We start from the raw sequence: 13845 nt of genomic DNA, 5'->3' as shown, positions 1-13845 counted from the left end.
AAGAAGAAGAAGAAGAAGAAGAAGAAGAAGAAGAGGAAGGAAACAAACAAACAAACAGCAGGGCTCCAAGAGGGAGCGGAGTCAGGGGTGCCTCACGCAGAGATGGGGCGCCAGGCACCCTGTGGGATGGATGGAGCACCCTTTCCCTGTGGAGCCCTCCCCAGTACACCCTCCACAGCCAGCCAGGGCAACTGCGGGCCAGGGAAGCACTGAGTCCTTCTCCCGGAAGCCCACATCCATCCCCTGTCACCGTAGTTGGTTCTTTGGCTGTCAGTCCTTCCCCACAGACGAACAGCTCCCAGCAGGCAGGGGCAGTGGCCATCCTGGTCAGTCTCCATTCTGGTCAGTATCCACGGACAGCGTTTGGAAGAGTGCCCGCCCAGCATCCTGGCAAGCCAAACTGAATGAATGAAGCTGGACAAGCCAGGAGGCGGCCATGGAGAGGCCACGGAGAGGCCACGGCTCTCATTCCAGGGGGAGATGCCCGGGTCATGGGGAAGGACTTACAAAGCTGTAACAACAACACTCCTTTATTTTCCTCTAGCCCGTTGCTACCGTCCAAACCACTGGATGGAAATCTTTTCACGTCAATTATGTTAGGGAAATTCAACAGTAAATCTGACAGGTTGGGTCAAGTGCACAAACGCATCTTCCTGGGGCAAGTCAGAAAGGACCTTAGCTGGAGCGCTTCTGAAAGTGAAGTAAGACAGGGGCGTAGGCCCAGAGAAACGGCCGCCTATTTGAGGCAGGAAGCTTGCTATCTTTCACTCTCAGAACAACCTGCAAAGCCTCGCCGTAGAGGATGGAGACATTTCATACCCCGCGGAGACGGTCTACGCCTTTGCTTTGATTTTTAGAGATGATTTCGAGCAGGCAGATAATGTTGTGACCCAATTACAGGGTATTTTGGAAGCAGCAGGCACCTAACGTGGGGGTGGAGCTGGTGGGCGTAGCAGGAAGAGTCTCTAAGCAGGCACTACACCACCTGCCTCTCAACCCTGCCCAGCATCTTACAGAGAAAGGAGCTGTGACAATCAGGAAGGAAGGCAGCATCTCCCTGACCTGCTTCCTGTTTTCTCACTATCCCCAAAATAGACCAAGCTAAGGAAAATCAGAAATGCACAGCCCTTTGAGGGGAGGTTCGTCAAGGACACAGATTTGGGTCCCACGGGGGAGGGGAGGAAGGAAAGGCAAAGTTACCCAAAGTCCTAGAATCAAGAGGTGAAAATAAGACCCCTGGACAAAAAGGAACCAGAGAAACAAAACTGGCCAATTTTTACACTGAAGCTCACTGTCCTGGAGTCTCCAAACTCCAGCTCTTTAGGAGTCAAAGGTTGAAGTTTTTTCTTAAAACTAAAAATAAAGGTTGCCTAAACTGGTTTGGCTCAGTGGATAGAGCATCAGCCTGTAGACTGAAGGGTCCCGGGTTGGATTCCGGTCAAGGGCATGTGCCTTGGTTGCGGGCACATCCCCAGTAAGGGGCGTACAAGAGGCAGCTGATCGATGACTCTCATCGATGTTTCTAACTCTCTCTCTCCCTTCCTCTCTGTAAAAAAATCAATAAAATATATATTTTTAAATAAATAAAATAAAGGTTAAGGCCTTACTTCATGCCCGGTATTATTTATGTATAATATATTAATTCATGAATTTCTCCTATCCACATTAGAGGAACCATTAGTACTTCTACTTACGGATGAGGAAACCAGGGCACTGTGAATTCTGTTGTCTAAGTAGAATTCCATTGTCCTAACTCATGCTAATAAGGAAATTCTAATCCTAAGAACCATGGTGATTCAACTGCAGAGCAGTACTGGAACTGTACTGGCTTTTCACCTCCAGATCCTACTTCCACCGTCCACATCGGGCTGGCCTCTGCATGCACTGTTAAACTGTGTAGCAGCATCCCTGGCCTCTACTCACTATATGACAGTAGTACTCGTTCCATAGGCAAAAGTGACTTGTCCCAGGACAATCAAAAATGGCACCAGACATTGCCATACGGAGAGCAAAACTGCCCCCTTTGGTGATCCCTGTTACAGAGATGTGGCAGGCCCCTTATAGAAAGAGTGGCTAGGCTAGGTAGAAGAAACAGCCTACCACAGTTGTACTGAGTGGAGAAAAGATGGAGAAGAAGACCGCTGGAGGTTTTTCTCCAGTAGGGGTTTATACCAGGAGTCCCTTGCCCCGGCTCCTACCCTGAGAGGCCCCCTTACTCCAGCTGCATGGGCGGCCTCCTTCTCTCCATTCCCTACAACCACACAGTCTCTCTGAGGCCTAGACCTGGGCAGCACCTTACGACTAGTGCCCTGCTGCCTTCCTCCCGTCTTCCTGAACCTCACACAGCACCAGGCACTAAGCTTGTGCCCCCTCAGCATGTGCTGAACAAAGGCATGGACCGGTGACACTGAGGCTTCGGGGTGTCACTACATGAAGGAAGCGCTGTCTTCACGAGGGATCTGAAAAAGGCATGAGGAAACAGAACTTGGTTCCTGAGGATTGGAGGTTCTGGCCAGAGCCTTAGAAGAATCTGAGGTAGAATCAGCGCTTGTGAAGTACCTATACCCCCACCAAGTTCACTATGAGCCGGGCCATGCCTATTATATTAAACATTTAGTTGTAGTCGGTCCCTGAGGAACAAATCGACTCAAGAGACCTAACTCATGCTAAGGAAATTGCAATTCGTTCACCTCCTCTGACAAGTGCTGCCCTGAGAATTACGATGCTCAGTGTGGCAGGTCCACTGCCTGTCTGGCCCAGGACAAAAGTCTACTTGGGCCAAAACTGGTTTGACTCAGTGGATAGAGCATTGGTCTGCAGACTGAGGGGTCCAGGGTTCGATTCCGGTCAAGGGTAAATACCTTGGTTGCGGGCACATCCCCAGTAGGGGGTGTGCAGGAGGCGGCTGATCGATGATTCTCTCTCATCGATGTTTCTAACTCTCTATCCCTCTCTCTTCCTCTCTGTAAAAAAAAAAAAAATCAATAAAATATATTTTTTAAAAAGTCTACTTGGGAAACCAAATGAAGAGCAGAAGGTAAAGTACCCAGGAGCACGTCGGATGCTCCCAAGGAGAGGCCCTGTCACCTGGTGCGCGGGTCCTCTCTCCAGACCCACCCCTCCAGCAGCCCGAAGCCTCAAGTCAGCCACGGGGCTGACATCCTCCACCATCTTTTTCCGGTCACCAGAAGCTCCTGTCATCTCAACATGGCCTCACACTCGGTACCTGACAACAAGTCAGAAACATTCTAGCCTGGAATCTGCCCAGAGAGTTCAACACAGCAACCCCAAGTTTCCCACACATATTCAGTAGTTATAGCTGGGTTTCCCTACAGCCCAAATGTGTGTTCAGATGAAAGACATACACAATGGGGCCATAATTTGGAGGAAATATGAAGATTTGGATGAACGTTCATTATGAAAACGGTGAATTTAGAAAGGTTTCATGGTGAGCCGAAAAGAAGAACACAGGCCTTGTTAGGCCTGGCAAAGTCCTTTACCTCTTCAGAGCCAAGGATTCCTCACCTATAACAGGGGAAATGAGAAGGAGGTAGCCCAAAAAACTAAGTGAAATGTTTCCTGTAGACTACAGTGTAGAGCCTCAGGCACATCCGTAACCCTGAGTTCATCAATAAATGCTACTGCTTCATCTTGTCAGTCCCTCGGCATTCCATGCACTCTTCTGCACTGACCACAATTCCAGGTAAAGCATCATGGTTCACTGTGCAGTCTTTAGTAAAAAAAACAACAACAAAAACCCTCAGTTTCCTTATCTCTAAAATGGGTGCAGTATCTCAATGTTTTGTAAGAATTAAAATGGGTATCAACTATATAGCACTTAGTATAAAATAAGAGCTCCACAAGAATAAGAATAAGAATAATATATTATTATGACCAGTGAGATCCAGGTATCACTAAACACAGGTTCTTTTTAAATCTTCACCTGAGGATATGTTTTTTATTGGTTTTAGAGAGAGGAAGGGAGAAACGCCAAACATTTGCTTCCCACATGCGCCCCCCTGGGGATTGAACCTGAACTTGGGTATGTGCCCTGAAGGGGAATTGAACCCATGACCCTTTGGTACACGGGGTGATGCGCCAACCAGCTAAGCCACACTGGCCAGGGCACTAAGCACCGATTTCTTAAATATTATCAGTAGGACATTATTTTCATAAGCTACTATTTAAAACTCACAAGTAATTTAAGTTTTGCAATTCCATGAGCAAATGATTCTCAAGTTTCCTCTAGAGAGTCATCAAGGCTTGCCCTGGAGGTCCAAACCAAGCTGCCTATTACACAACTCGTGGTCCTATTTCCTAGAATCACCGACCCCCAATCGCTAAAGCGTGCTGTTTTGGCAGAAAGAGGCCTGCATGCAAAGAAACAAACATCGAGATCCATCACTGCGAGGCCCGCTAAAATTCCCATTTCAGTCACCAGTCCCTTCTGCTCCCTCAGACCCTCATGTTTCATCTTGGCACTTTCCTTGTCATTCTTAGGCTATAATTCAAAAACAGTACGCTGGTTCCCAGAGCACTTTCAAAATTAGTTTCTCCTCAATTCCCAGGATCTTGGGTCTGTACCAGTGACTACATTCCTGGAAGGCCCAGAGGCCCCATCAAGCCCACCCACAGGCTCCGGTTTGACCTGGCCTCCACTCCTCAACTTGATCCTGAGGGCAGCGCTGTCCACATCTCAGGCCTGGATTCCCAGACTTATCAATTTCATGGGCCATTAAGCTGCCAACGAAAAATATGCCCATCAATTCATTTAAAAAATTTTTTAAAAAAGTAAAAACCGTACCCCCAAATCTGAAGAGTATAATCTCAGAGACAAGGCCATATTTTCTCATTTGAATACAGTGAAAGAGTCACCATCAGTATCATTTTGATAAGGACAGCTAAAACTCACCAGCAGACAATGACAGCGGGCCTAGCATGGTGGTTTGCACACAGCAGACACTCAGTTATTTTAAATTGGATAGAACCTCAGCTCTGATTCAATGAGCAGTGGCTGTGCAAATGCTGCATCCCACACCGCCGGTAACACCACGCCTTCCTTATTCATCCCGGGCATTTCCCTTCTCTCTGGGGCTCGGCAAGATCAGCCCCACCAAACCCTCCGAAGTGCACACTCCTTACTTAGCTCAGTCCCAAAATTGCATGCTTTTCCTCAACTTTTTAGGGAAGAACAAAATCACTCTTCCTCTCACTCTAAGCATTCCCAAAGCATACTCCCCATTAGAGATGCACTTCAAAAACCTCAGCTGTTGCCTAGCACCGTGATCGGCAAACTGCGGATCTCGAGCCACATTCGGCTCTTTGGCTCCTGGAGTGTGGCTCTTCGACAAAATACCACGGCCTGGGCGAGACTACTTTGAAGAAGTGGCATAAGAAGAAGTTTAAGTTTAAAAAATTTGGCTCTCAAAGGAAATTTCAAGCGTTATACTGTTGATATTTGGCTCTGTAGACTGATGAGTTTGCCGACCACTGACCTAGCAGACCAAACTTTGCAAGATGTCTGTAAAAGGCAAAGGACAGAATGATTCACTTCGTTTATAACCACTACCAAATCATTAATACATACAGAAAAACTTTAATCATAACTCCATTTTTTTTTCATGCTCTTTTCCCCTCTTTATCCATATAAAACTGTATATTTTATATATCAATAAATTATACATTGGGACTTGTCTCCTGATGGTGAAAACAATGTCTGTCCTAGCATTGCTTCAATGCTTAGAAGACTGGGTAAGATTCACATATGATAGCAATAAGATTACAGAGAAAGGGAGTTTCTCCTGTAACTCTACACCCTCTGATACTGATTCAGACTTCTTACTTTGTGCCAAGTGGTGATGATTTGACTCTCTGCCCTCCCTGTCCTTCCTCTCTTCCAGCTCTCATCTAGTGCCTAGAGGGACTGCTCCTTTCCTAGTGAAGCCCAGTAACCTCTGGAGCCTGGTTATGATCAGAAGCTCCAGGTGCACTGTCCATTTGTTATCAACTGGAGGCCCAGTGCACGAAATTTGTGCACCTAAGCGGGGGGAGAGTTCTCAGCCCTGCCTGCACCCTCTCTATCTGGGACCACTTGGGGGATGTCTGACTGCTGGTTTAGGCCTGATCCCTGTGGACAGACATCCCTCTTGGAATCTGGGATGACTGGCTCCTAACCAGTTTCCGGCCTGCCTGCCTGCCTGCCTGAATGCCCCTAACTCTTTTGCCTGCCAGCCTGATCGCCCCTACCTTGCCCCCCTACCAGCCTGATCCCCCCTACCTTGGCCCCTGCCTGCCTGATCCCCCCTACCTTGCCTCCCTTCTGGCCTGATCGCCCTTAACTGCTCTCCCCTGCCAACCTGATCTCACCCCCAACAGCCCTCCTCTGTCAGCCTATCTTACCCCCAACTGCTCTCCCCTGCAGGCCTGATCTCGCCCCCAAGTGCCCTCCCCTGCCAGCCCGATCACCCCTAACTGCCTCTGCCTCGGCCCCCATAACCATATCTTTGTCCAGGAAGAAGTCAGACACCTGGAAGATGGCAGGTGGACCCGGTCTAATTAGCATATTACCCTTTTATTGGTATAGATTACTTAAATGCTGATGACGACTCTGGCTTCTCCTTACCTCCCTCACTTAAAGGTTAATGAGGCTGAGTTTTGTGAGCACCTTGAAAGCAAAGGGCACTAAAAACACCAAATGGGATCGGTTTTCTTCGCTCTCTGTCCCATCATCGTAGCTTGCCAAATAAAATAATAATAAAAAAGTTCATGATCTTGCCAACAACGCATGGGCACATTTCTACAGCCACTGCTCCTGCCACCGCAGCAGCTGACCACGAACACCGACCCAACCCAGTGACGGTGTTAACACGAGAGGATCACTGTAAGCCAGACACCAAGGGCTGCATCTCTGGTCGCGGGCAGGGACATGGGAAAGCTTGCCAAAATGTCATGTGGGTGGGCCCTGGCCACCAGGGCGCAGGACACCCTCCTCTGCAGCCCCCAGGGAGGCTTCTTCCTCAGCATGGCCAAGAGTTGTGTCTCTCCTCAGAAGAGACCATAGAAGTTTTAAATACCCAATGTGCTTTACCCAAACCTAACCATCATTTTATTTCCTACCTGGTCTTGGTAGAGGCACAAAAAGTTAATTTTAGGACAATCTTTCTCTAACAAAAACTAAAAGGGAGTAGCCGAAACCGGTTTGGCTCTGTGGATAGAGCTATGGCCTGAGGACTGAAAGGTCCCAGGTTCGATTCCGGGCAAGGGCATGTACCTTGGTTGCAGGCACATCCCCAGTAGAGGGTATGCAGGAGGCAGCTGATTGATGTTTCTCTCTCATCAGTGTTTCTAACTCTCTATCCCTCTCTCTTCCTCTCTGTAAAAAATCAGTAAAATATATATTTTTTTAAAAAAAAAACTAAACTAAAAGGGATTAAGAAGGGCATTTGACAAAGCCGGACAGGCCAGACTCAGTGAAACACAAAGTCGGCTTTGTCTAACACTTTAACTGAAGTCCCCTCTCCTCTAATGGCTATATCAGAGCCTTGGACTGTGACAAAAAGAACCCAACAGACATCCAGGTGTGCATTCTGTGGCAACTGCCACATTTTACAGATAGGAAAAACAGAGGCCCAGAGGAATGTACTGACTTCCCCAAGTCACATTTTTTAAAAAAATATATATATTTTTTTTTATTGATTTTTTTACAGAGAGGAAGGTAGAGGGACAGAAAGTCAGAAACATTGATGAGAGAGACATCGATCAGCTGCCTCCTGCACACTCCCCTCTGGGGATGTGCTGGAAACCAAGGTACATGCCCTTGACCAGAATCAAACCCAGGACCTTTCAGTCCGCAGGCCGACGCTCTATCCACTGAGCCAAACTGGTTCTGGCCTCAAGTCACCTTTGACATTGATGTCAAAGATACTGACACATTAGACCAGCAGTCGCCAACTGGTGGTCCATGAGGTCCGAAAGGTTGGCGACCGCTGGTTTAAGGAAACCTTTGGAGCAGCGGTCACCAACCGGTGGTCCGGGGGCCACTGGCGGTCCGTGAGGTCCGAAAGGTTGGCGACCGCTGCATTAGATCATCGATGTAAGGAGCTGACTAACAGACTTGACACATAGTAAGCTTTGAACAAATGCTTGTTTCCTTCACCCAGGGTGAGAAACATTAAGTATCACCCACGTAAGTAGAAATTACCTTCTTACTTTACTTTCCTAAAAGTCTGTCTTCCACTCCTGGAAAATGTAAGGTAATACTTTATCATCATGGTATCTTATTTTATTTTATTTTATTTTATTTTAAAAGTGTAACTGAAGCCCTAACCAGTTTGGCTCAGTGGACAGAGCATCGGACTGCAGACTGAAGGGTCCCAGGTTCGACTCCGGTCAAGGGCATGTACCTTGGTTACGGGCACATCCCCAGTAGGGGGTGTGCAGGAGGCAGCTAGCTGATGGATGTTTCTCTCTCATCAATGTTTCTTTTTTTTTTTTTAATATATTTTATTGATTTTTATACAGAGAGAAAGGGAGAGAGATAGAGAGTTAGAAACATCGATGAGAATCATCGATCAGCTGCCTCTTGCACACCCCCTACTGGGGATATACCCGCAACCAAGGTACATGCCCTTGACTGGAATAGAACCCGGGACCCTTCAGTCCCCAAGCCGACGCTCTATCCATTGAGCCAAACCGGTCCCGGCCTCATCAATGTTTCTAACTCTCTATCCCTCTCCCATCCCCCCTGTAAAAAAATATATATATATATTTTATATATATACACACACACACACACACATATATATATACACACACATACACATACACACACATATATATATGTACATATATATATGTATACATATATATATTTTTTAAGTATAACTGAAAAAGGCAGAGAGAGACACATTTTACAGATAGGATAAACAGAGACCCAGAGAAGCGTACTGAGTTTTCTTAAAAACAAATTTAGATATCCTGAATTCAGGGAAATCAACATGACACTATTCTAATGTTATGGCAAAGTTTTCAGTATTAGTTCCTGCTGTAATGAGGCGGGAGACATGATTTTCATGTTTATTGCTTCTCTGGTAGCAGGAAAAGAAAACAGTCATCAAAAGTTTAAACATGACATAAAAAGGGTAACAGTTTTAAAATATTTTATCTTTGTACATGTAGATTCTTGCAATGTTTAGTGGCCTTTCCCTAAATAACTCTGTAGTCGGTACTCACACTGCTCGAGTTAAATGTAAAACGCCAGTCTTTTACACTTAAGCTTACTGAGCTTTTCCACTATATAAAAGTTTCAGAAAGCAGGACTGTGCTGGCTCCATGGAGGCCCATTACTACCTAGTAATTAAAAATATACTTTGGAAGAGAATAGCATAGAACATAAACACCTTCCCCGGAAAAGAATCTCAACTTTGGAGTCGTCTCTCAAAGCTTCTGAGCAAACACCTAGAGACATCCCAGGTTGTGCAGACCCTGAGTGATTTTTCGGGCCAATGAGTAAAGAACAGAACAGAAATCGGGCCACTGCCGCCCGCCTGGTGCTCTGCCTACAGCCCACTGCACGCTACCGCCCCCTGTGTTCTCCCAGCATTTCCCCCAGGGGGAGGTTCCTCCTTCTTCTGACAAATGTCATCCTTTCAAAACACTGCCATTTCTAGGATTCTGCAAGTTATGATAAACAAGTGTTGAGTCAATATTGCTTTCAAGCTACAAACTGAAAATACAACAAAGCTGCTACCTACGAGGTAAGGAAGTCCCCTCACCAGGATTACCTGCTGTTCCCTTTCGGGCCAGCTACAAGGATTCAGATGCTCTTAATTATCATGGACTTTGGCGGTCAAGATTTGAAATAGAAATCATGGCAAGGGCAAAAAAAATTTTTTAAAAATCATCAATCAATCAAAGATTTAACAGACCCAAATCCAGAACCACTAAGCAAGATGCCACTGTTTGCTTTTTTTTTTTTTTAATAAAATCATTGAAATTTTAAAAACAAATGACAGACCAATGCCAACCTCACAAAGTTTCCTCATCTCTTGAACACCGCTGCTGGCATCATTTTATCATCATCCTGTAGGTATTTCACCGAGGTCACTGGGCACAGTGGAAAGCCAGGGACTGAGGGACTTCTCACACAAAACTGTGCCCTCCGGGGGCCCAGGGATTCTGACCTCTCCGTCTTGGCTCTCCCCAACTCCTCATCCCACCCAAACACCTCTGACAGTCGTGTCTCTAAACTGCACAGAACTTGACTACAAAACGGCCACAACTCAAAATGTGAATTCTCCAAATTTTTCTAAGTCCAATGCTCCCTCGGCCCTTCGCCCCTGACTTTTCTGCTCGCTCTCTCTCTCTCTCTCTCTCTCTCTCTCTCTCTCTGCACCAGACACCTAGACCCCCTTTCATGGTTTCTATGGGACTCCGCACCTCTGCCTCCCCCGTCCAGCAAGGGTCTCATCACCCAAATGTCATTCCCAGCGTCCAGCCCTCCACCGCGCCCCGCGAGCAGCAGAGGGGCTTTCTGGGACCCAATGGCCAGCTTTCCAGGTTCGATCCCCTTCGCCCAGCCATTTTCTGGTTAAAACGCTCTTTTACCTCCGAGGAGGAAAAAAATGAACTTTTCCCCATTGGATCTCTAAACCTCCCCGAGAAGCCAGCCCCTTCTCCAACTCCCTGGCAGGGAGAGCCCCGCCGCGCACCGGAGGCCGGTGGTGCCAGGGGTAGGGGGTGTGCGCGCTTCCCCGCCGGCGCCCACCCTCACTTCTCCCCGCCGGCGCACCCCCTCCCAGCCTGTCTCCGCCGCCCGCCCCAGGCCCTGCCAGGCCGGGGCTGCCGAGGGGAAGAGGGCGCCGGAAAGCAAAGCAGGAATCGGGATGCGTGTCCAGGAGTGAGCCCGCAGTCACCACGCCACCCGGCCCTGCGGCGCCGGGCGCAGGGCGCAGGGCGCACGGGAGTCCGCAGCGGGCGCCGCTGCAGATGTGGCGGCAGCTGCTGCAGCTGTGGCCGCGGCGGGGCGGGCGGCGGCGGCCGCGCGGTCCCGGGATCCTGGGGATCCATCCGGGAGCAGAGGAGCCGCCGCCGCCACCGGGACTGCGCGCAGCCGGCCACTCGCCGCACGCAGGCAGCTGCTGCCCGGGTGTCTCCCCAGCACCCCCGGGCCGCCGCGGGGTCCGGGGCGAACGCGAGCAGGAAAGCGGGGCTCACCGGGGGTGCGCGCGGTCCTCGCCTCGGCTCCGGCGCCCGGCGGCTGCGCTCCAGTCGCGCCCTCCTCCGCGGAGCGCCCGGATCGGGTCGGCGGCGGGCGCAGCGCGCGAGCTTCCTACTTGCGGTCAGGACGGCCGCGGCGACTGAGCATGCCCAGTGCGCTCCGCCGGGCCCGCGCCGGCAGCGGCGGCGGCATTCCACTTCTCCGGGCTTTGGCGGCGGCTGCGCGGGGAGAGGCTGGCGGGGCCGGGCCGGCGGGGGCCGCGGGGGGATCGAGGCGGGGCCGGGGGCGGGGGCCGCGGAGGAGGGGGCGGGCCGCGCTCCTAGGGCGACCTCTGCAGGCTGATGCTGCGGGGGCCTCCGGGACGCGCCGTCCCCGCATCCATGGTCTGGGAAAAGGGTTGAAGGAGGCGGTGTGGGGCCTAGGATGTGGACACCCATATGCAGGGAGTTAGGCAGGGAGCAGCCGGATACCTCATCCGCGTGGCCTGGCTCTCTGTCCGCAGAGAGCAGTTGGGTAACCTTATCCTTAGCTCGTCTTTTTCCCTCCTACACGTCTGCGTTCCCCTATAACGGGGAAATGTCCCCAGAGGAGAGCTGCCCACACCCTCTCAGATGCAACTTGGAAGCGAGACACGTCCTTCCTTCTGCCTCCTTATCCAGAGCCCTAGGCATATGCCACACACACACACACACACGCACACGCACACGCACACGCACACGCACACGCACACGCACACCATTCCTGGAGGTGAAAATCACAGCAAGAGCACCGCAGGGAGAAGCACACCTGCAGGAAGGGGAAAGCATCATTTCCTTTTCACCACCAGGAAAATTACCTTTAATGCAACTGTAAGCAGACAAGCGAGGTAGAACCGACACGCTGTAAGTGGTCACCAGTGCTCGGCCCAGAGATTGGGAGTGCCACCCCCCAAAGCATCCTTGGGATTGCTCTTTTCCCGTGCGGTCAGTGGCTGTCAAACCTGAGCCTGAGTCAGAATCGCCTGCAGAGTTTATGGAAGCATTGCTGGGCCTCACTCCCAGAGTCTCCGTGGGTAGGAGGGGTGGGTCCCACGGATCTATAGATCTAACTAGCTCCCAGGTGCTGCTGGTCTCAGAATGTACTCCTTCCTCAAATAACAAATTCACACCAGCTGGCCCTAATGCTACAAGGGAGGACTCTACATGGTTGGAGCAGGAATTACTTTATTCCTCCAAACATTGTGAATTTATTGAGGATCCACAATCCTGGGATTGCAATGAGTAAAAAAGCTCAGGCACTGCCTTCATAGAGCTCACAGTCCAGCTCGGTGGACAGACACATCCATCAAAGAATCAGGTTTCTGGGTTCGATTCTGGTAAAGGCATGTTCCCTAGTTGCAGAGTCCTCCCCAGCCAGGGCCCTGGTTGGGGTGCATGCAGAAGGCAACCAATCAATGTGTTTCTCTCTGGCTTTTCCTCTGTCTTCCACACTCTCTAAAAGATCAATGAAACCCAGTGGGTGTGGCTCAGTGGTTGAGTGCCTACCTATGAACCAGGAGGCCAGGGTTCGATTCCCATCAGGGCGCATGCCTGGTTCGCTGACTGGATCCTCAGTGTGGGGTGTGCAAGAGGCAACCAATCAATGATTCTCATTATTGATGTTTCTTTCTTTTTAAATATATTTTATTTTGTTTTATTTTATTTTTTTTACAGAGAGGAAGGGAGAAGGATAGAGTTAGAAACATCGATCAGCTGCCTCCTGTACACCCCCCACTGGGGATGTGCCCACAACCAAGGTACATGCCCTCGAGATACATGCCCTTGACCAAAATTGAACCTGGGACCTTTCAGTCCACCGGCCGAAGCTCTACATACACTGAGCCAAACCGGTTTCAGCTCATTATTGATGTTTCTCTCTCTCTTTCTCTCTTCCTCTTCTCTAAAACCAATTATATATATATTCTAATATATATATATATGTATGTGTATATATATATATATATACATATACATACATATATATATATATATATATATATTAAGATCAATGGAAAAATATCCTTGGGTGAGGATTAACAACAACAAAAATGTCATTTCAACGTGGAGAGTGCCAGAGGGACATTTACTCTGTATAAAAGAGTATGTCGTGGGACCCTGACACTGACGCACAATGGGGTTGGAAGGAAGGAATGGTGAGGGGAAGCTGCCTTGTGAAAAGCTGGCTTTTGCACAATTTCCCTCAGACCCATCTGGAGGCCAGCCCTCAGGTCGCCCCTGCCTGCACCTGGAAATCTATGGAAGTGCCCACCCCTGGGGCTGGGTCTCTGCACCCCAAGACCCGCCTATCGAACCTGTGGACCATGGACAGTGGGTGAAAAGCCCACTTTGGGAAATGTAACCCACTTTACAAAAATGCAGGCTTGGAGCTGGAAAGACTTCTAATTCTAGCCCCAACGAGGTGAGGAAATTAGCCCCGACCACTCGTCCGTCGGGAGCCGATAGGACCTTCCCGGCAGGTCCTCTACCCAGCACTCCATTCCTCCAACCCTAAAGCTCCCGCGGTTCCCGGGAGTCCCGCTCCGCCAGCCCCTCTTCGGGGTCCCGGGGCGCTCGGGCGCACCCCCTCTGGCGCGCCCCGCGGACCGGGAG

The 13845-nt window shown here is 49.6% G+C and overlaps 1 protein-coding gene across 13 annotated transcripts in view; it reads right to left on the bottom strand.

The window, feature by feature from the left end:
• Window positions 1–11447, bottom strand: part of APBB2 (amyloid beta precursor protein binding family B member 2) — a 323734-nt gene extending 312287 nt beyond the window's left edge. For 9 of the 13 annotated variants that reach the window (XM_084900691.1, XM_084900689.1, XM_084900679.1 and 6 more), the window contains exon 1: window positions 11215–11446. The gene's annotated coding sequence lies outside the window, so the exon portion shown is untranslated. Of the gene's footprint in view, window positions 1–11214 lie in introns of all 13 variants that reach the window. The other 4 variants (XM_084900686.1, XM_084900684.1, XM_084900687.1 and 1 more) reach the window with 2 other exon arrangements.
• Window positions 11448–13845: the final 2398 nt, after the last annotated feature.

Source organism: Pipistrellus hanaki (genome assembly GCF_964339955.1).
Source record: "Pipistrellus hanaki genome assembly, chromosome: 1".
Classification (NCBI taxonomy): domain Eukaryota; kingdom Metazoa; phylum Chordata; class Mammalia; order Chiroptera; family Vespertilionidae; genus Pipistrellus; species Pipistrellus hanaki.
Note: the sequence above shows the minus strand (reverse complement) of the source record. Positions and strands in the feature narration are given on the sequence as shown.